This window comes from Lagenorhynchus albirostris, chromosome 9, assembly GCF_949774975.1.
Source record: "Lagenorhynchus albirostris chromosome 9, mLagAlb1.1, whole genome shotgun sequence".
Taxonomy (NCBI): Eukaryota; Metazoa; Chordata; class Mammalia; order Artiodactyla; family Delphinidae; genus Lagenorhynchus; species Lagenorhynchus albirostris.
The window spans coordinates 104,457,444-104,480,174 of NC_083103.1; the positions used below are offsets into that span (position 1 = coordinate 104,457,444).

General features: G+C 44.7%; 1 protein-coding gene and 1 long non-coding RNA gene across 13 annotated transcripts in view; one reads left to right on the forward strand and one right to left on the reverse strand.

Annotated features, from left to right (window-relative positions):
• ZBTB44 (zinc finger and BTB domain containing 44) overlaps positions 1-5,986 on the reverse strand; it is a 65,742-nt gene extending 59,756 nt beyond the window's left edge. For 4 of the 8 annotated variants that reach the window (XM_060160783.1, XM_060160782.1, XM_060160777.1 and 1 more), the window contains exon 1: positions 5,595-5,727. The gene's annotated coding sequence lies outside the window, so the exon portion shown is untranslated. Of the gene's footprint in view, positions 1-5,204; positions 5,301-5,594 lie in introns of those variants that run through there. The other 4 variants (XM_060160786.1, XM_060160785.1, XM_060160778.1 and 1 more) reach the window with 3 other exon arrangements.
• The window catches only part of LOC132526442 (uncharacterized), a 58,736-nt gene continuing 41,625 nt past the window's right edge, over positions 5,621-22,731 (forward strand). For 2 of the 5 annotated variants that reach the window (XR_009542572.1, XR_009542573.1), the window contains exons 1-3: positions 6,271-6,665; positions 7,219-7,459; positions 7,547-7,709. This is a non-coding gene — a long non-coding RNA (uncharacterized LOC132526442). Of the gene's footprint in view, positions 5,849-6,270; positions 6,666-7,218; positions 7,460-7,546; positions 7,841-22,731 lie in introns of those variants that run through there. The other 3 variants (XR_009542574.1, XR_009542571.1, XR_009542570.1) reach the window with 3 other exon arrangements.

Below are 22,731 nucleotides of genomic sequence, written 5' to 3' on the forward strand. Positions count from 1 at the left end.
TATTTTACCAAGATTAAAGACAGAATGAAGGAAAATGGGACCAAAGCATATGCATTCCTCATTTTCCCACTCCATTTCCTGAAGGAAAGAGATGTTTGCTCTATTACCAAAAGCAGTGATGGTGTACACAGAGGGAAACACACCGTGGGCACAACTTTTCCTGGGTGATAAGCAGCTTATAAACTGCATAATTGTATTCTGCTTATTTTAGACAACCACTGATTGCTCCCTTATATATTCTCATTTGTAGGCATAATTATAATTTCTATCAAATTTGCCCAATCGAAAAAAAAGTGCTATGCTCACTGATCATATATCCAAATACCTTTTATATCTGCAGCTAGCATATGTATGTCAGTTTTGCTGTGTGACATATAAGTAGATGGATTCATAAAACTCTACCAACTACATGCCCCTTTAAAGACATGGTTTTCAGAATTCCCCGGTGGCCTAGTGATTAGGTTTCCGGGCTTTCAATGCCAGGGCCCAGCGTCGGGGAACTAAGATCCCCCAAGCCTGCAGCCAAAAGGAAAAAAAAAAAAAAAAAAATTGACCAAACAATAAAGATATGATTTTCAAAGTAAAGCTTGCAAAAACAAGCTTGAGGGCTTCCCTGGTGGTGCAGTGGTTGAGAGTCCGCCTGCCGATGCAGGGGACGCAGGTTCATGCCCCGGTCTGGGAAGATCCCACATGCCTCGGAGTGGCTGGGCCCGTGAGCCATGGCCGCTGAGCCTGCGCGTCCGGAGCCTGTGCTCCGCAACGGGAGAGGCCACAGCAGTGAGGCCCGACTACCACAAAAAACAAAACCAAAAACAAACAAAAAAAAACAAGCTTGAAATCTACTTCTCTGCTCACCTCTGAAGATTAGTCTAGTGCTTTCTCTTTGCCAGAGGAATCGGAATTGAATTGCAAAATTTAAAAGTACTCCTATATCGCTTCACATAAGTAACATACTTTGCCCACTGCAGTCAAGATTTATGAGATTAGATATTAAAAGGGTTGACGAAGTTAAAGAACACTTCATCTTAAAAACTAATTTGGGTGAGTCTTCTTTAAGCATACTTTTAAAATATTATTTTGACTTTTGAACCTTGTATATATTTTATATACTCAAACATAAAAGTTTAAAAGGGAGCCCTTTTACACTGTTGGTGGGAACATAAGCTAGTGCAGCCACTGTGAAGAACAGTATAGAGGTTCCTTAAAAAACTAAAAATAGAGCTAACATATGATCCTGCAATCCCACACCTGGGCATATACCCTGAGAAAACCGTAATTCAAAAAGAGTCATGGACCGCAATGTTCACTGCAGCACTGTTTACAATAGCCAGGACATGGAAGCAACCTAAATGTCCACTGACAGATGAATGGATAAAGAGATGTAGTATGTGTGTATACAAACACACACACACACACACACCCCTCCAGACACTGGAATATTACTCAGCCATAAAAAACAATAATGCCATTTGCAGCAACATATACGGACCTAGAGATTATCTAACTAAGTGAAGTAAGTCAGACAAAGACAAATATCACATGATATCACTTATATGTGGAATCTAAAAAAGTGATACAAATTAACTTATTTACAAAATACAGACTCACAAAGAAAACAAACTTACCAAAGGTTAACCAAAGGTTACCAAAGGGGGAAGGGGGGATGAAAAATTAGGGGTTTGGGATTAACAGATACACATTACTAAATATAAAATAAACAAGGACCTATGGCACAGGGAACTATATTCAGTATCTTATAATAACCTATAAAGGAAAAGAATCTGAAAAAGAATGTATGCATATCTGAATCACTTTGCTGTACACCTGAAACTAACACAACATTGTAAATCAACTACACTTCAATAAAAAGTTGTTTCTTTCTGAAAAAAAAATAAAGTTTAAAAAAGAAAACCTTAAGATAAAAAATGAAACCAGGGCTTCCCTGGTGGCGCAGTGGTTGAGAGTCCGCCTGCCGATGCAGGGGACGCGGGTTCGTGCCCCGATCTGGGAGGATCCCACATGCCGCGGAGCGGCTGGGCCCGTGACCCATGGCTGCTGGGCCTGCGCGTCTGGAGCCTGTGCTCCGCAGCAGCGGTACAGACCGCAGTGGTGAGAGGCCCGCGTACAGCAAAAACAAAACAAAACAAAACAAAAAACCAATTAACCATATCAAATTGGCAGTATAACCAAACAGAGGAAAGTACTTCAAGTGACTTCTGAACACAGTAAGTACTCTGATTATACAGCCTTCATGTAATATATTCTAAGGACAAAAATAGATGCAAAGAAACCTTAAACTTTACTCAGTTTATTGTTAGTAATGATATTGGTATGATAATTTTGAAATGATTTTAAGTATACATAGTAGGATAAGGCAAGTATGTTAATTTTATTAGGAACCAAGATTTTTGTTTAAGACAAAAGAGACCAATATAGAATCAAAGAAGTTAAAGAAAAATCTGCTACGTTAAATCTGAATTGGATATCACTAAGAACTTGATTCACAAGCAAAAAACCATTTTTAGTTCTCCCCTCTGAAAGGGCCTAGAAATAGTGACACTCCAGCAGCAATGAATATGCCAAACATCCAGATCTTGGTGTCTATACACCGTTTCTCACTACAAAGATCCAAGACTCCTTAGATTAACAGCCCATTCCAGATCTGAAACAAGGAAAGTAACAAGGCAAGCCTGGGATATCCTGTGCCAAAAAGCACTCCCAGCACTAAAAAGACACAGGAGACAGCTTGAAAAGGTTCCTACTGTCCAAATTTGGGACAGTTAGATCAAGAAGAAAAACGACTGTAATGGTTATTAATAAAAATAAATAAATTAATTAAAACCCATGAGTCCATAGCGAAACTTTTAACGCAAGTTCATGTGCCTGACACACAGTGAGGCCAAACAAACTGAAACGTCGGAGTCTGGAGCAGAGAAAGGTTTACTGCAGGGCCATGCAAGGAGATGAGGTGGCTCATGCCCTAATAAGCCCCAAGCTCCCCGAAGGCTGGCGAAGTACTTTTAAAAGCCAGGTGAGGGAGGGAGGTTGCGAGGTATGTGATCAGCTTGTGCACAATTCTCCGACTGTCTGATGGTGAGGCAGCAGGGTGGTGTCACAGGGGTTAACATTATCAGTCCTTAGGCAACAGGAGGCCTGGGGCTATGTGCTCAAGGTCGCCAAGGAGTTAACATCTTCCATTTGTTGGAGGGGGGTAGGTTTACATCTGCAAAACAACTCAGGAAATGTGCATCAAACACTATTATCTAGGTACTTCAGAGAGGAGCCACAGCAGAGGATCTGGGGGAAGGCCCTCCTGGGAAGGCCCCATGGGGCCCTGCTCGTTACAGTTATCCCCATAAAAAAGAAAAAAAAAAACCCCTTATTTGCCACCATTGGGGGTGACTATTGCCCCAGTATTCTTTACTCTGAATACTGATAACTGGAGGGAGGACATTAGCATTTTTAGGAGGAAGTTTAGTTCACTCCTAGTTAATGAAGGAAATCTTCCAGACAGAAAATCTCCAATAAAATAACTGATTTAAGCAAGAGTCATCAATGGGTGCTAAAATCACTGAGCAAAGGGTAGGCAGAAACAGGTATTTGCTTGGTGTCAAGGAACTACTCCAAGATCACGTACAAATCACAAACAGGGAAACCACATCTTTATAACAGATCTGGTAGTCACCACTTTGATCAAGTGGTCACATTTAGTATCCTTAACAGTGTGGCAATCTGACGTTAAATACCTCCTAAATGGCATAACATGAAGTACACAGCATCATCTATTAAATATTCTTGCCAAATAAAGTTTTCCTTAAGCTACTCAAGCTTTTCTTTAGACCTAACTTCCAGTAACAGGAAATTCAGGGTGATAGAGGAATTAATTAAATGACACCATTAGGAAACAGACAAACCCAGAAGTGGGAGCATTCTATAAAGCAAGTGGTTTGGTTAATTGTCAGAATAAAAAAAGATGGGTACTCCTCTTTTAAAAAAGGACTAGAGGCGTAATCAACAAATGCAATGCTGGGGGTAGGGGTAGATTTCCCAAAAGAGACCTTGGCATACTAAGGAAATTTGCATATGGATTGTTAATTTAGAAAGGTGTTGATAATGATACTGGGGTTAGAATGTCCTTAGTTTTAGGAATCCATGCTGAAATACTGGAGTGTCATGGAGTTTGCAATTTACTTTCAAATGATTACATACTGAGACACACAGAAAGGGAGGAGAGGGGGGAAATGGCAAAAATGTCAATCACTGAATCTAGGTACTGGGGTGTTCACTGCATTTTTCCCTCAATTTCAAAGAGACTGACATTTTTCATAATTAAGTTTAAAAAAAGTGTACCTGTACTGAGAGGAATGGTAGAAAACACATCTACACTGGAATTATATCTGGATACAAATCTCACCTCTATCACTAACTAGTTGTGTGGCCTTTTAAAGCAAGTTACTTAATATCATTTGAGTTTGTCTCATCTGTAAAACTCAAGTAATAGTATCTTAAGTCATTAGGTTGTTCTGAGAATAAAATCACATCAGATATGTAAAATGCCTAGCAGTGTTGCACACAATAAGTAAATCTGGTTTTCATAATTAATGCAATCATCCTAAAATACAAGACTACAGGAAAACATTCCTTTCATTATTGCCACATTCCATGATTAGGAAGCTACATTAGGTAAAATTAAATATCCATTGGCAGTGAAAGTGAAGTAATGGGGGTAACTGTATAAATGAAGATTTACATAATATTTTTTAAATGCAATAATTCCGACCGAAACACTCTAGGCAAAAAAAAACTACCTACCCAAACAACTGGTATCTATCAAATTGTGAAGTCTGCTTTTGGTATTAGCCGCTTATCCGAATAAAACAGTAAGAAAATAAGTGGAAGTTAAAGAGAATGTCTTCCTAACCAACAGAAAATCTACTTATACGTGGAAAAAAATGTAAGTTCTGGCCTTCATTTCTATAAGTCAGTCCCAATAAAGCAGACTTACTGGGCTTTACTCTAAATTCTGGTTAACCTTCATACAACTCACAAGCATGCTTCCTTTCATCAGTTCTAACGTACTCGTCATTTCACTCGCAGGTAACCCTTTTCTGGTTAGGCCAGCAGAAAATGACTAGATGCAGACTGATCCCCAGATAGGAAACAAAAAAAGGTTTTCATTTTTTGTTTTTTAAGTAAGTGCCAACCTTTTCTTCCCAGTACCAGAGAAAATAAGCAGCAGGGGAGAGGAGGAAACAGTGGGTCTCGCGCTGCGGGCTCGACCAGGTGAGACGCTAACACTCCGCCTCCTCGGGGTTAGGGTGCTGGGCACACACGCGTGCGGATGCGGGGCGTCCTGGGAGATCGGGGCAATTTCTCCTGGACGGCGGGACCCAAGGCCAGTCTCCTTCCCGAAGGCTCAGATGCCATTGAGGGGACCCTGCGGGGTGTCTCCCGGCGCGGAGGGGGTGAGGAGACCAGGCGTTCCCTTCCGTCCAGCGTCCAGATGGGGGACGCACGGCGTCAGCCCTTCGGAGGGCGCGCCCGAGGGCGCGGGCGGCGAAGAGGGGCCGGCCCTGCCCTCCCCTCCCCGTTACCTGCGGGCGGCGGTGCCAGGGCCCGGAGGCCTGCTGCTCCTCCTCCTCCTCCTCCTCCCCGCCAGGCTGAGGCGGCGAGGGGGTGGTGGCGACGGTGGCGGCGGCAGCCCGGGGGGAGGGGGCGGAGCGCACGGCCCGCTCCCTCTCTCCTCCCCCGGGAGGCGGAGGAGACCCTATCTCGGGCCGCCGCGCCTAGGCCCGTGGACAGCCTGCGGCAGGGGCATGGCGGCCCCGAGCAGCGGCGTGCCTGCGAGGTGGGAGAGTGCGAGGCGGCGGGAGGGGAGCGCTCTGGGGGCCTGAGGGGAGGAGCGAGGGGGCCCGGCGAGCCGCGCGCGGGCGGCCGTTGGGGGCGGTTGGCCGAGGGCAGGCGGCGGTTTGGGGAGCGAGGCGACGGCTCGCGTTTTCCCGGCGGGGCGGGGTGGGGAAGGGGAAGGGGAGTGAGGGGAGGGGAGGGGGAGGTTGGGAGGGAGCCGCCGCCGCGCGCGTGCGGGCCGGCGCCGCCGCGGTTGCCGCTCCGCTCACTCCAGCCTGTTTGGGGGCACTTTGTTTGTGTCCCACAATGCTCTGCGCGGGCGGCCGGTCTGGGGAGGGGGAGGGCAAGTGGGCGGGGCGGAGAGAGCTCGGGGGCGGGGCGCGAGCTCGGGGCGGGGAAACGCGGGTACTGCGCAGGCGCAGAGGACGCTGCTCCCGGTCGCCGTCGCTCGAGTTTGGTCTCCCGACGCACCCGCGGGTTTTGACAGGAGCCGTGCATCTTCGTGCCTTCGTGAACACGTGTAGAGTTACCTTCACAGGCCGCCTAGGCCCTGGCCAATTCGCCCTTCCTCTGCCCGTCCGCTCAGCCGGCTTCCCGCTAACCTTGACAAGCATTTCTGCGCACGGTGCACGCTTCTTGCATTTTTTTTTCCTTCTTTGAACTAAAACCGAAACAAACTCCTGTTTTCTCGAGTGGTTTCTGTAGCGGCGCTGAACCGGAACACCCCAGATGCTTTCTCTCGGTGAGAGGGTGAGCTGGTAGTCAGCCCATTTCTCACACGCGGAAACTGAGGCCTGCGGAGAGGCGGCCCCGGACAGGTGAGGATGCCGTGCGCCGCCGGCTCCTGCACCCGCCTCCCCGCAGGCAGCCAAGCCCGGCCGGTGTCCGGCTCCCTGCGGCCTCTGCAGCCCGGGGCGTCCTCTCGGCGCCCGAGGATTGTTCTAGAATTTCCCTGGGCCACCCGGCGAGAGGTGCGGTTTTGAAATGACTGGAGAAATCCATCTTATTCCCCCAACACGGGGTCACCTAGAGCCGCTCCCCAAATATGCCTGTTCCTTTCACACCTGGAGTCTCATTTGGTTCCACCGCCACTAACTTGACTTTCCGGCGAGGGAGTATGCGGGGGGCTTGAGAGTTCTCGGTCAACTGCAAAATCGCGTGAAGTGTTAAAACTCCGGGACTCCAAGCCTTAGCGTCCCCGGCCCCGCGGGCGAGCGCTCGGACGGGGCCCGGTGGCCCGGAGGGGCGCCCTGGGCGGCTGGCAGAAGCGCGCCGCAGGCTAGTCGGCCGGCCGCGCTGGGGCCAAGGGGGTGCGGCCTGCAGCGCCCGGGGGGCTCCTCAGCTGCATGCTGTGTTTTCCCATGCCTTCAGGTTTTGCACGGAAAAACTTCTCCAAAGGGCTTTGTTCAAGGTGGCCGGCACCCCGTCTGAAGTAGAGTGGCGTTTTCTTCTGAAACACTTGGCAACGTCTTGCATTGATCTCACTGAGAGACAAGCACCCCAGCACCCTAGCACCCCCTCTTTCTAGCCACTGAAATCTACGTGAGAAATAAAGGCCGTAAAAAGCAACGTCAAATTGTATAGTCTTCTGCGGTTTCCAACAGATTTTCAAGTATATATAATGTTTAATCCCAACAGCAATCGTAATACGTAGGTTTTGCTGTTATTCCCACCATCATTTTTATTATTCCCATTTCAGAGATGAGGAAAGTCAGGAAGATGCGCATGAGGCCCAGAAAGTTTGTGCTGAGATTTGAAGAAGGAGAAGAAAAAGAAGGCGGAATGCTTACCCTGGAAGGGGAACGGCAGCGACAGAGCAAGTCTCAGGAAGGGCCTGGTGTGTGTTAGAGCAGGTGCACAAGGTAATACCTGGAGAAGAATCAGGGTGGGAATAAAGCAGTCAAACAAATCCCGCGGACCTCTCCTAGGGCATTTAATCGGGGAGTCGATAAGGGACCTCTAGGCAAGTCCTTACTGCTTCCCAGGGGATTGAGGTGGCAGCCCTGGCACAAAATACAGCTTTTCTTGTATTACTCTCTTGTCTTTTCTCCGTTTCCTCCCTTTTTGTACTTTTCTGTTTTTCATTTTATATTTAAAAATTATCATCTTCTCACCCCACCCCCTCCCTGGGACTGGAGGATAAATTAACCACCCAATGGCTGTGGGACCCTAAAGGCACAGGGCTAGATGGTTGGATAGGGTGTGAGAAGATATAAAAAGATTAACTTTGTAGGAGTCCTCTCCTCTGTTTTGGCTTTGGGCAGGGTCACTTTCTGTGGCATCTGCAGCCTCCCACTTTCTCCTGGGCTAGTAGAGACTTGCCCTTGGGTTGGCGGAATATATACACCTTTTTTCCACACTAGGTTAAATAATACTGCTGGGAGGATTTTATGAAACCAGAATCCTGCACACAGGTGAAACAAACAAACGGAGACAGTTATGAGGAACCTTTAATTATTAACCTGGTGTAGGTGATTCTGAGGAATTCAAATTCCAGGCGAAGAGCGTTTTATTTCAGCCCTGAGCTGTTCGGGGGGCCAAATTCTGGCAGAGATGGCACTCGCTTGTGGTAGACCATAAGGGCTGAATGGGAACTTAGTTACTTAGTCCACAACTTATTTCAGAGCAAGAACACTGGACACTTAACTGAAAGATCTCTAGTCCAACTCGGATAATTCCAATAGAGGAGAACTCACTACTGCACAAAGCAGCCTTGCTCCCCTATTAGATCATTCCAACTATATTAACAAAATTAGCCTTACTCCCCAACCCTGAAACTTGCACCTCTTCTAGTATTCCCATTTCATCATCCATCCAGTTGAGCATGTCAGCTTGGCTACTTCACTACTCTACCACATCTCAGTTCCAACCCATCAACAAGTCCTGCTGAATTCGTCCATTCCTACGACCACCATCCTAATCTTGTAACCAAGCAGGACCCCATGGGGCCTTCCCTTCCCAGGACAGGCCTTCCCCCAGATCCTCTGCTTTAGCTCCTCTCTGAAGTACCTAGATAATAGTGGATTTGATGCACATTTCCTGAGTTGTTTTGCAGATGTAAAAAAAACCCCTCTCCAACAAATGGAAGATGCTAACCTTGATCACATAGCCCCAGGCCTCCTGGAGCCTAAGGACTGATAAAGTTAACCCCTGTGACACCACCCTGCTACCTCACCATCAGACAATCAGAGAATTGATAAGCTGATAAGCTGATCACATACCCTGAGGCTCCCCCTGCCACCCTGGCTTTTAAAAGTGCTTTGCCGACCTTCGACCTTCGGGGAGCTCCGGGCTTTTTAGGGCATGAGCCTCCTCATCATGCATGGCCCCGATGTTTCAGTTTGTTTGGCCTCACTGTGCATCGGGCACACGAACTTGCATTAACAATCTAAGACACCAACCAATACCTTGTACCCGGAGAACTGTAATACCACCTACCTGGTTTCCCGAATATACCCCCCCCTTCACTCTCTGCATGGTAGCTGGAGTTAAAATGCATAGTGATCTTATCACACAACAATGGCTTCCTATTGTTTTTAGGATAAAATCTCAAACTTTTACCATGGCTTTCACAGCTACAAATGTGGGCCTGTTCAATACATAGCTTCAGCTTCAACTCTCATTATACTCTTTCAAGGAACATGCCAGTTGCAGATTTTTTTTTCACATCTTCTAAAATGCCACACTCTTTCCTCCAGTGCACACATTACTCCCTCTGTATATGTATACATTGTTCCTTATCTAATTCCTCTCAATCCACACATCTCTTCTACGTAATATATGTATTTAAAGAGAAAAACCAGGGCTTCCCGGTGGTTCAGTGGTTAAGAATCCGCCTGCCAATGCAGGGGACATGGGTTCGAGCCCTTGTTTGGGAAGATCCCATATGCTACAGAACAAATAAGCCTGTGTGCCACAACTACTGAGCCTGCACTCTAGAGCCCACGGGCCACAACTGAGCCCGTGTGCCACAACTACTGAAACCCATGAGCCTAGAGCCCGTGCTCTGCAAGAGAAGCCACTGCAGTGAAGAAACCCGTGCACCGCAAGGAAGAGTAGCCCCTGCTCCCTGCAACTAGAGAAAGCCCGCACGCGCAGCAAGGAAGACCAAACACAGCCGAAAATAAATAATTAACATAATAATAATAATAAAATAAAGAGAAAAACCACAAGCCCAAATGGCGTCACTTTTGCTAAAGCCCATGGTACTAAACCTAGATTTAATACCTGACCTAATTGCAGTTTCGACCTTTACCAGGAATGTAATCTTAATCAGCCAGTTTGGAAATTTCTGGTCAGCAATAATAATAATCTGTCACATGGACCCTCTCCATTCCCCACCCCATCCCGCCCCAGGAAGAAGATGCAGTCTGCATGATGAAACCCTTGCTGTCACTTCCCCCCACAGAAGAAGGTGTCCTGGCCTAAAAATAATCCTTTCTATTCTTTTATTAAACATCCCTTGCCCCCCACTTCTTCCTATAAAACCTCCCATTTTGTACAGCCCCTCAGAGCACACTTCTCATTGCTAGATGGGATGCTACCTGATTCAGGAATCGAATAAACTGAATTAGATCTTCAAATTTACTGAGATGAATTTTGTTTTTTTAACAAAATACATCAACATTATGAGATATAATTTACATACCATGCAATGCACCCATTTAAAGTGTTACAGTTCAGTGTTCTTTAGTATATGCAGAGTTGTGCAGTCATCACCACAGTCAATTTTTGAACATTCTTGTAACCCCAAGAAGAAACTCTTGCCATTAGCAGTCACTCTCCCTTCCTCCCCAGCTCCTCAGCCCTAGGCAACCACTAATCTGTATACTTTCTGCTTCTACAGATTTCCCCATTCTGGACGTTTCATATAAATGGAATTCAGCACTCTTTCTGACAACCACTCATTCAAGGCCTCCTCCCCTGTTTCCCCTGACTGTGTTAGATCCCATGGTACAGATTCTTAGAGCTCCCTGCATTTCTCCAACACTCTTCTAATTACCACTGTAGTTCCCTCTTATCATTCACCACTTTAATCCCAGAGCCTAGCACAGTGTCTAGCCCATAATAGGTATCTGATAAATGTTTAAGGAATGAATCATGATTAATGAAATAAATGAATATGGGGGCCAATTTTATCAGTTAGTAGAATGGCAACTTCCCAAGAAATGTGATGTCAGGGAAGAAGCTTGTGCTTCAGTAGACTTACCCATTCTTCTCCAAGATGCCAGAATATCCACAATTAAAGTCCATCCTTTTTTTTTTTTTTTTGCGGTACTCGGACCTCTCACTGTCGTGGCCTCTCCCGTTGCGGAGCACAGGCTCCGGACGCGCAGGCTCAGCGGCCATGGCTCACGGGCCCAGCCGCTCCGAGGCATGTGGGATCTTCCCGGACCGGGGCACGAACCCGTGTCCCCTGCGTCGGCAGGCGGACTCTCAACCACTGCGCCACCAGGGAAGCCCCAAGTCCATCCTTTAAAAAAAAAAAAAGTCCATCCTTTCGATTTTTTTTTTTTTTAATGTTTGTAGCAGCTTTATTCATAATTGTCAAATCTGGTCGCAACATCCTTTTGATTTTTGAAGACTCGTTAGATCTTTAAGATGCAACTGTTGAAATACAGCTCATCTTCAGATGGGGAATTGGTGGTTTAATTTTTTTTTTTAATTCAAGGAAGAAGGCAGTGCTTTGGTCTCAGTGATTTGATCTTAATGCTTTTGTTTGCTCTCAGCCCACCTCGCCTCCCACCACAACACTATTTTTCTTCCTCTTCACAGGATTCACAGCCAGACTTCTCAAACCTAAATATTATCCGCACTCACTGTTCTTTGCTCTTGCTTCTCCTTCTTTACTTCTCATCCCCTCTAATTTGATCTTCCCGTCACTCTACCTTCTTACTGTCACCAGTTGTTTCTATGTTGCTAATCCAGAGGATATTTATTTGCACTCTCATCTTACTGGATTTTTTTTTGGGGGGGTGCCACACAGCTTGTGGAATCTTAGTATCCCGATCAGGGATTGAACCCGGGCCCACGGCAGTGAAAGCGCCCGAGTCCTAACCACTGGACCGCAAGGGAATTCCCCATCTCACTGGACTTTTGAGCAGCATTTGGACTTGTTGAGTACTCGATCAAACTTGAAACACTCTCTCGCTTGTCTTTGCTGACATTCTCAATGTGCATGCAGGGTTGAGAACTAGTGTTTATACTATCTTCCGGGACTAGTGAGCCTCAAAAATGTGGTCTCCAGACCGCAGCATTAGCGTCACCTGTCAAATTGTTAGAAATGTGAATTCTTAAGTCATATCTAGACCTACTGATTCAGAAACTCTGGGGTAGTGGCCCAGCGATCTGTATTTAAATGAACTCTCCAGGTAATTCAGACCCTTGCTCAAGTTTAAGAACTGGTGCCCAGGCAGACCTGTCTAAACTCTGTGAGCCATTCTTTTTTTTCTAATGCACTTTTTTATTTTTTTTTTTTAAAGAGAGACTAATATTTATTTATTTATTTATTTTTTGCGGTATGCGGGCCTCTCGCTGCTGTGGCCTCTCCCGCCGCGGAGCACAGGCTCTGGACGTGCAGGCTCAGCGGCCATGGCTCACGGGCCCAGCCGCTCCGCGGCATGTGGGATCTTCCCGGACTGGTGCACAAACCTGCGTCCCCTGCATCGGCAGGCAGACTCTCAACCACTGCGCCACCAGGGAAGCCCTTAATGCACTTTTTAAAAAATTTATTTATTTTTATTTTTGGCTGCATCGGGTGTTAGTTATGGCACATGGGCTGCTCTCTAGTTGTGGCGTGTGGGTTTTCTCTCTCTAGTTGTGGCACGTGGGCTCAGTAGTTGTGGCACGTGGGCTTAGTTGCCCTGCAGTATGTGGAATCTTATATCCCCAAGCAGGGATCGAGCCCACATCTCCTGCATTGGAAGGCAGATTCTTTACCACTGGACCACCCAAGCCATTGATTCTTAAATGCACACTGCTAGCCCATATCTCTCTGCCCAGCTCCAGATGTGCCTGTCTAACTGCCTACTAGTTCCACTTTGCTTGGTTGTCTCAGAAATACCTCAGACTCAACATGTCCAAGGTAGACGAGTGGCCTTCTTCTATAGACAGTGTTCTCACTCACTGTTTTCTGATCACTGAAGGGTACCATTTTAGAACCAGGCACAAAAAATCAGAACCCAGGGTCATCTCTGACACCTCCCTCTCTCGATTTATTATTAAATTATGTCAATTTTGCTTTCCAAATTTCTTTTAATATAAACATCTTTTTTAAAATTAATTAATTAATTAATTATATTTTTGGTTGCGTTGGGTCTTCGTTTCTGTGTGAGGGCTTTCTCTAGTTGTGGCAAGCAGGGGCCAGTCTTCATCACGGTGTGTGGGCCTCTCCCTACCGCGGCCTCTCCTATTGCGGAGCACAGGCTCCAGACGCGCAGGCTGAGTAGTTGTGGCTCACAGGCCTAGTTGCTCTGCGGCATGTGGGATCTTCCCAGACCGGGGCTCGAACCCGTGTCCCCTGCATTAGCAGGCAGATTCTCAACCAGTGCGCCGCTAGGGAAGCCCCCTTCTTCTTTATTGTGGAGAATTTCAAACATATAAAATATAGAAAGGACAGTTAAAAATATATAAACATGTACCTAACACTCAAGCCCCCGAATCCAGTCAGTGGCCAGCATTGCCTCGTCCATACCCCCTTCAATTTTTTTCCCCTTCCCATATTATTTTGAAGAAAAGTCCAGATATCATATGATTTTCTATGTAAATAGTCTGTATTTCTAAAAGAGTTCAAAAAAAACTCCCAATGCCGTAATCACAAATTTAAAATAACAATGATTTCTTAATGTCATAAAATATCCTGTTACTATACACATTTCCAATAGACTCATAAATGTTCCTTTTTTTTTTAAACCAAATGTTTCAGTGAGGAACTATACTGTGTTTGGTTGGTACAATTTTCTTCTTAATTAAAAAATAAATTTTTTTTGGAGTATAGTTGATTTATAATGTTGTGTTAGTTTCAGGTGTACAGCAAAGTGAATCAGTTATACATGTACATATATCCACTCTTTTTTAGATTGTTTTTGGGTTGGTACATTTTTGAAAGTCCTCTGTATTTATTTTTTCTTTCTTTGTTTTCCTGTTTTTGGTTTTTGGTTTTTGGTTTTTTTGCCACGCCGCTAGGCGTGTGGGTTCTCAGTTCCCTGACCAGGGATTGAACCCAGGCCATGGTAGTGAAAGCCCAGAATTCTAATCACTAGGCCGCCAGGGAACTCCTAGTATTTTTTTTTTTTTAATTTAAGGAAGTTAGTTGTTTGTCCTTTAGTTTTTGCCACAATCCAGATTTTGTCAGTTGCATCCCCACAGCATACTTTAATGTGTTACCTTGTCCTCTGTTATTTTCTATAAATTGGTAGTAAGATCTAGACGTATTATCAGATTCGTGTTTAATTTTTTGGCAGGATACCTTCCTAGGTGGTGGTGTATTTTTCCATTAGGAGACACACAGTGTGTGCTTGTCTCTCTTTTTGTAGTGTTAACAGCTGTTGATGAATAATGCCTGCATCAATTCATTCATTAGGAGTTTTAAAATGGTGAAATAATTCAATCATTCTTCATTTAGAAGCTACAATATTTCTACAAGGGAAATCACCCCTCTTCAATTATTTGATTACCTGTTGGTATAGTTCATGTAAGAAAGCAGGATAAATGCTTGATTCTTTCCTTTTCACTATCTCTTAACCCTGTCGACTCTCATTTTCAACTGCCACCATCCTGATCCAAAATCCTTAACCTAACCTCCAAGATCTTGAACCTTTAGTGCCCTATTCATCTTGCAAGGTCCTGAATGATCTGGTCCCTGCCTGTTTCTCCAGCCTCATTTCCTGCTATTTTCCTCCTCCTTTTCTCACGATATCCAAGCCTCAAAAAGCTTTTGATGACCCCTCTACCTGGAAAGCTTTCTCCAATGTCCTTTTCCCTTACTAACTCTTACATTGCTTTCTTAAGGAAGGCTAGATTGGTGTTCCAGTTATAATCTCTTATACCACCTTCTACTTGTCCTTCATAGCAAGTCTTATAGCTTGTATTATTTCTGTGATTATTTGTTTAATATTTGCTTCCCCCACTAAACTATAAGATCAAAAAAGTCAGGGACCTTGTCTCTTTTGGTACCATATTTTTTCCTAAGCTTAATTTAACACTCGTAATATAGTATGTGTGCAAAAAATAAATGTTGAATAACATTGAATTGAAGTCAGATTTGGGAAAAATAAAACATTTGTCTCGATTTGTAAAGAGTAAAGATAATTAACATTTTTTTTTTCAGTACGTGGGCCTCTCACTGTTGTGGCCTCTCCCGTTGAGGAGCAAAGGCTCCAGACGCGCAGGCTCAGCGGCCATGGCTCACGGGCCCAGCTGCTCCGCGGCATGTGGGATCTTCCCGGACCGGGGCACGAACCTGCGTCCCCTGCATCGGCAGGCGGACTCTCAACCACTGCGCCACCAGGGAAGCCCGATAACGAACATTTATTGAGCACAAGGTACTCTCCTAAGTTCTTCTAATATTCATTATAACCTTATGAAGTAGATATAATTACCTGTAATTGACAGGTAAGGAACTGAAGAGAGAGTAAGTTCACATAGATAGTAAATGTCAGAGTCAGGATTGAAATCTAAGCAATCTGGGGACTTCCCTGGTGGCGCAATGGTTAAGAATCTGCCTGCCAATGCAGGGGACGCAGGTTCAATTCCTGGTCTAGGAAGATCCCACATGCCGCGGAGCAACTAAGCCCGTTCACCACAACTACTGAGCCTGCACTCTAGAGCCCCAACTACTGAGTCTGTTGGCCGCAACTACTGAAGCCCATGCACCTAGAGCCCGTGCTCCGCAACATGAGAAGCCACCGCAATGAGAAGCCTGCGCATGGCAATGAAGAGTAGCCCCTGCTCGCCGCAACTAGAGAAAGCCCACTTGCAGCAATGAAGACCCAACGCAGCCAAAAATAAATAAATAAATAAAAAAGAAATCTAAGCAATCTGGCTCTAGAACCCCAGATATAAGGTTAAAACCCTAGTATACTGCAGTCTGTAAGAACAACAACACAAATGTCTACACTGGAGAGGAACTGACCTCAATTCTTTGAGTCCTAAATTCAAAAATTCCAGAGAAGGGGCTTATTAGCTTAGGTCAGGTCAGGTACTCATCCCTAAACCAACCAACCAAAATCAACGCGATGGGCATCATTAAGAACATGCAGCTCCTATGCCAGATACGTGGATGCAAAGGGGCAATTTCCAGAAGAAGGGGGAATGCCAGGCAGGCAGTCTCATAGAGGGTACACACATATTTCTTCCCATACATCCAGTATCATAAATTCCCTTGTCCAACATAATGCACTTTTCCCACATAGAACAACAGATACCTTGCCTCCTCAATGAGAAACTATTCAAAGACATAGCTAGCTACCACATCCGTCTCTGATTCCCAGCATCTCTGTTTGACCATGTCTGGATATGATTGCACACAGTTTTGCAACCTATCGGCTAAATGACAAACTTAATCACTCTCAAAACAGTAGAGTCACAATCGTTTGCAAAGATTCTAAAGTCAGCTCCTGATGCTGAATTTACCTTGGGCCAGTGATAACCTCCAAGACCCATATTAGGCAAAGTTATCCCAGAGGCCACAGAGGAGAAAAGTGCTTAGACCAAACTAAGAAGCTCAAATCTCACAGTTTATCAATAAATTTTAAAACACATAGTGAGAAGTAAGGGGAAAGGTGGGATATGTGAACACACATTGGATAAGCTACAAGCACAGTGGAAGAACCATACTACCTGAGTCTGGATTATACAATGTTCATATTCCCATTTTTTCCCTGTTGTGTCAGCTTTCCTCTCTGGTGGTGGGGCTTTATGGGAATCAGAGTTGCGTCTGAGCAAGGGGATCCCATAGACTGAAGGTACATAGGGCCATCATACACACTTGTTTATTGGAATGATGCAGGGGCAAGCATACCTGGCAAATACCTGTATCTCATCAATTACCCTGATGAGTAGCTGTGTTTTTTTTTTTAAAGTAATTTTATTTAATTAATTAATTTATTTACTTTTTGGCTGTGTTGGATTTTCGTTGCTGTGAGCAGGCTTTCTCTCTAGTTGCAGCGAGCGGGGGCCACTCTTCGTTGCGGTGCGCAGGCTTCTCATTGCGGTGGCTTCTCTTGTTGCAGAGCATGGGCTCTAGGCTCCCAGGCTTCTGTAGTTGCAGCACATGTGCTCAGTAGTTGCGGCACGTGGGCTCTAGGGCATGCGGGCTTCAGTAGCTGTGGCTTGCAGGCTCAGTAGTTGTGGTGCATAGGCTTAGTTGCTCTGCCGCATGTGGGATCTTCCCAGAACAGGAATCGAACCTGTGTCCCCTGCGTTGGCAGGCAGACTCTTAACCACTGCGCCTCCAGGGAAGTCCAGTAGCTGTGGTTTCACCTACATTTCTCGGGCAGAGGACAAGTGGGGTCAGAAGGGCATCATCGATGGGTGGCTCATAAACATTGGATGCTTGGTGTATCTCACGTATATTTAGTGAATCAGGAATATTTGGTATGTCTTGGTCCTTCCTTCCCTGTCTATCTAGTTCAGAACATGTATGCTCCACTTATTTTTATATCTCTCCAACATTCCTCGCATGCCATTGGCTTCTATACTCGGTTTCATCTAGCCGCCTTGTTTTTTTGTCTTATTTTCTATAGTAAACATGGAAAATAACTAAATTATACAACAAACACGTTACAAATATTAAAAATCAGGTGTAGAAATTACCTTGGAAGATCTCTTAAATCACCCATAGAGCACAATATGTTGTACTTATGAGCCACTTTGGAGGCTGACATGCCACCTCTCACTATGTCTGACCCAGTGGGTCTTCCCTCCAGTGTGAGGACAGATTGCTCACTCTGTTGAGTACCAGAGAAGGTTGTGGGCTTGTTTAGTGACTCGCACTCAGACTGCTGGGTGTCCACGAAACTGAGACCAGAAACTGAGTCCAACCAAGCAAACGACAGATTCCCGTCTCCCACCTCCTGCTTACTCTGAGCATCCACTCGCTGGATGAAACAATCAATGAAATATTGACCACTTGTGGGTAATAAAAAACCAGACTTCCCACAGTAGCCATCTAGATGGGGGAAAGGAAGTTCCCAACTCCCTTAGGCGTGTTTTTAACACTGGCTGGTAATCGTGCTCTATTTTCCTAGTCAGTTCACTCTTTTGCTTTCCTACAGGACTATTTCCTAACGTCTCCTCTCCTGTCAAACCTCTAATAACTCTTCTTTACTCTCACTCACAGTTGATGACCCATAACATGAACGACCACAAATGTAGTGGCTGAGATCAACACAAATATATTGTCTTATAGTTCTATGGGTCAAAACGTCGACACAGGACTCACTGGGCTAAAATCAAGGTGTAGGCAAGGCTGTGTCCCTTTCTGGAAGCTCAAGGGGGGAACCCATTTCCTTGCTTTTTCGGGCTCTAGAGGCCACCTGCATTCCTTGGCTCATGGTCTCCTGTCTGTAAAGTCAGCACCTCTCTGACCCTATGTCAATTGTCACATGTTGCTCTGATGCAATCTTCTGTTTCCCTCTTCCAGTTTTGTTTGTTTGATTTTAGTAACAGCTTTACTGAAGATCTAATTCACATACTATACAATTCACCCATTTAAAGTGTACAATTCAGTCATCTTTAGTATATTCACAGAATTGTGCACCTTTCACCACTCCCAATTACAGAACAGTTTTCATCATCCCCCAGAGAAACCCTGTGCCTTTAGCAGTCACCCTGTATTCTCCCCAGCCCCAAACCCTGGCAACCGCTAACTTACTCTCCGTCTCTATGGATTTGCCTATTCTGGACATTTCATCTAAGTGGAATCATACAGTACATGCTCGTTTGTGCCTGTCTTCTCTCACTTAGCGTGTTTTTAAGGTTCCTCCGTGTTGTAATATGTGGCCGTATTTCATTCCCCTCTTCCGCTTTTAAGGACTCATGTGATTAGATTGGGCCTGCCCAGATAATCCAGCCTAACCTTCCCATCTCAAGGTCCTTACCGTGAATCACATCTGCAAATTCCCTTTGACCATGTAAGTTAATATTCACAGGTTCCAGGGATTAGGATGTGACAACTTTGGGGGGCCATTACTCTGTCTACCACAGTGACCATCCTTCCTATATCAGAAAGGAAAGAAAAGCAGTCAGAAGAGAATTTTGACAGACTCTTTATCACCACATCTACCCACCCTTCCCCACTGTGTGGATCCAGGGACTCTGCCTTCCTTCCTGTGGGGTGGTTGAAACTCTCTTGCTCCCAGCATTTCCTTCATTTTGTTTCGTGGTTTTGTTCCCCCCACCCCTGCCCACATCTCGCGGCATGTGGGATCTTAGTTCCCCAACCAGGGATGGAACCCGTACTCCCTGCAGTGGAAGTGCAGAGTCTTAACCACTGGACCGCCAGGGAAGTCCCAGCCCTTCCTTCAGAGACTGCCCCTTCCTCTGCTGCCAGCAAGGCCTCACTGCCACCTGGCACCAAGCCATGTCCTCTTGCTAACTTAGTAACACCACTGGAGCGATCTCCCTGCTCTCTGCATTATCATTTCCCCCCTTCTCCAGGATCATTACAACTGGCATCAAAGCAACTTGTAACTTCTCCCTTCTTAAATTCTTTCTTGACCTCTTCCTTCTCCTTCTACTGCCCCATTTCTTTGCTCCCTTTTACAGCAAAACTTCCTGAAAGATTCGTCTGCATTGTTTCCAATTCTTTCCCTTTAAAATTTTTTTTGTTGTTGCATGGTTAAATGTACATAATATAAAATTTGCCATTCTATCTGTTTTTAAGCGTACAGATCAGTGGCACTAAGAACATTCACACTGTTGTGCAATCATGACCACGTCAAGAACTGTCCAGAACTTTTAAATCATCCCAAACAGAAACTTTTATTATTATTAAACTTTTATATTATTAAACTTTTATTATTTATTAAACTTTTATATTATTAAACTTTTATTATTATTAAACTTTTATATTATTAAACTTTTATTATTATTAAACTTTTATATTATTAAACGATAACTCCCAGTACCTCACCCCAGCCTCTGGTAACCACCATTTGCTTTTTGTTTCTATGAATTTGAGCATTCTAAATGCCTCGTATAAGTGGAATCCTGCAATATTTGTCCTTTTTTGTCTAGTTTATTTCACTTAGTATAAGTTTTTAAGGTTCATCCAGCTTGTAGTACGTATCAGAATTTCCTTCCTATTCCATTGTATGTATGTATGTACCACATTGTGTTTATCCATTCATCTACTGATGGACATCTGGGTTGTTAACACCTTTTGGCTAGTGTGAATAATGCTATTATGAACATTGACGTACAAGTATCTATTTGAGCTAGCTCTCTTAAATCCACTCTTCTGCTTCTCACTGCTCCACCCAGACAGCTTTTGTCCAGGTAACGGATCACCTCTGGATTGCTGTAGCCAACGGTCAATGCTCCATCCTCGCCTCACTTAGTGCCATCTGGCTGAGTTGATCATTGCCTCTTTGGGATGCTCTTCACTTGACATCTGGGACACACCACCACACGCTCCCAGCTCTCCTCCCACCTCTCTAGGCACCCTGTCTTAGTCTCCTTTGCTAATCGTCCTTACTGTCTCCTCCTCAGTCCTTGGACCTACTCTGTTTGCAGAGTAGGTTTGCACTCACGCCCTTGGTGGGTGATATCACCCTGTCTCATGGCTTTAAATATGCTGACAACTTCCAAATGTATATCTCCAGCCTGGGCTTCTCCCTCGAATGTCAAACTCCAGTAATCTACCTGACATCTCTGTTTGAAAATCAAGTGGGCATCTTTGATTTAACGTGCCCTACACTAAATTCCTCACCATCCTTATCCTACCCGCCCAAACCCAATCCCCTCAGTACTTCTTCATTAATTCGTTGGATCTTTATCTTTCTAGTTGCTTCGGCAAAAAATCTGGGAATCATCCTTGATTCCTCTCTTTTGCTCCCACTCCACATTCAGTGCATTAACAAACACTACTGGCACTTTCTTCAAAATATATACAGAATTTGACCATTTCTCACGACTTTCAGTGCTACTACCTTGATAGGACTTACCAGCATCTCTTGCCTGTATTATTTCCGTAACCTCCTAACTAGTTTCCCTGAGTCTGCTCTTACATCTCTTCAGCCAGTTGTCAACATAGCAGCAGAGAGGTGCCATTAAAATATTAACATCTCGAGTCATCCCTCTACTCAGAATCCTCCAAAGGCTTTCCATCTAACTCAAAGTGAAATTCAATGTCCTGGTAATGGTTTACAAGACCCTACACAATCTCACCCCTCCTTAGTTCTGTGACCTTACTTCCCACAGTGCTCTATTCACTCACCTCTCTTTAGCCAACCTGGCATCATTGCTTTTCTCAAACACACCAGGCATGTCTCTACCCGTACTTTCTATTTCCTCATTCCTTCACTGCCTTTATTAAGATGCCACCTTTTCAGTGAGAACTTTCCTGATAACCCTATCTAAAATTGTAATCCTGCCAGCAGCTTACTTTTCTTCATTACACTGAAAACTTTCTAAGATACAATGTAATTTACTTATTTTATTGTTTTCTTTTCTGCCAGTAGAATGTAAACTACATAGGGGAGGAATTTTGTTTCTTTTGTTCATTGATGTATACACAGGACGTAAAACACTGCCTGGCACACAACATGTACTCAAAAAAGAAATGAAAAACCATATTTGATACAAGGCTCTCATGAGGGCAGTAAGTTGAAGGCATCTGATACTCTCAATGTTTTCATCTAGATAGGAAGCAAAGTTACCTGCTAGGTCAGAGTTGTGGTGCATGGCTTGAAGAGAATGTTGCAGATTTGCAAGAGCACTTGTGGAAAATAGGAAAGGCCTCACAAACGAGGTCCCCAAGCCCCACAGAGGGTCTTGCTGAGGGTGAAAATCTGGAGATTTTCTCCAGAATCTAATAATAACTACATTTATTGAAAGTGTCAGGAGTTGTGCTGAGTGCTTTGCCTTTACTATTTTATTTTGTTCTTACAATAACTCTGAGATACATATTATTATTTACATTTTACTGGAGAAAAATGAAGCCTTAGAGAAGTTAAATAACTTGCCCAGGGTTACTTGGCTAGTGAATGGCAGAGCTGGGATTCAAATTTAGCTGTTTTACTCCAAAGTCCATGCTTGCACTGTGTTCATCATAGGCTTGCTATAAGAAAAGGGATTTTCAGATAGATCCAATCTTGAGTGTTTGCCACATGGGTGAGGCAGAATAAAAGAAGTCTACAGGTGGGTTGTAGGAAGTAGAATGGTTGAATGGTGTACTGTGGATTCCAGTCTGGTTAGGGTTGGCACCATAGCCATGAATGGAGTAAGGTTCCTGGACAAATGGAGAGATGAAGGAATTAGAGTTATTAATGAAGTAGCAATGTAAGAGGACTGCCAGTCTTAGCATCATGGCAGAATGAGCCAGTGAGGATCTCTGTTACCCCTTTCCACTGCACAGGCATAGAAATGGTGTTCCTGGTGCCAAAAGTGAAAGAGGAGCTAAAATCTGGATCTGTAAACATGATTCATTGGTCAGGGAGATAGCAAAGCAGTGTATATACTTTAGAGACTGGGTACTGGGCTCACAACACGTGTATAAGGATAGGAGATAGAGCCTTAAGAGAGAACAAGGCAAGAAGCTGGAACTGAGATCCCTAAATCAAGCCAGGACTCTGATAAAATTACCCCCGGTATCTCGGTGAAAACTACAAACTTCCCAGGGGAGTAATAAGGAAATGTATTTCTGCCCCATGTTCAGATTTT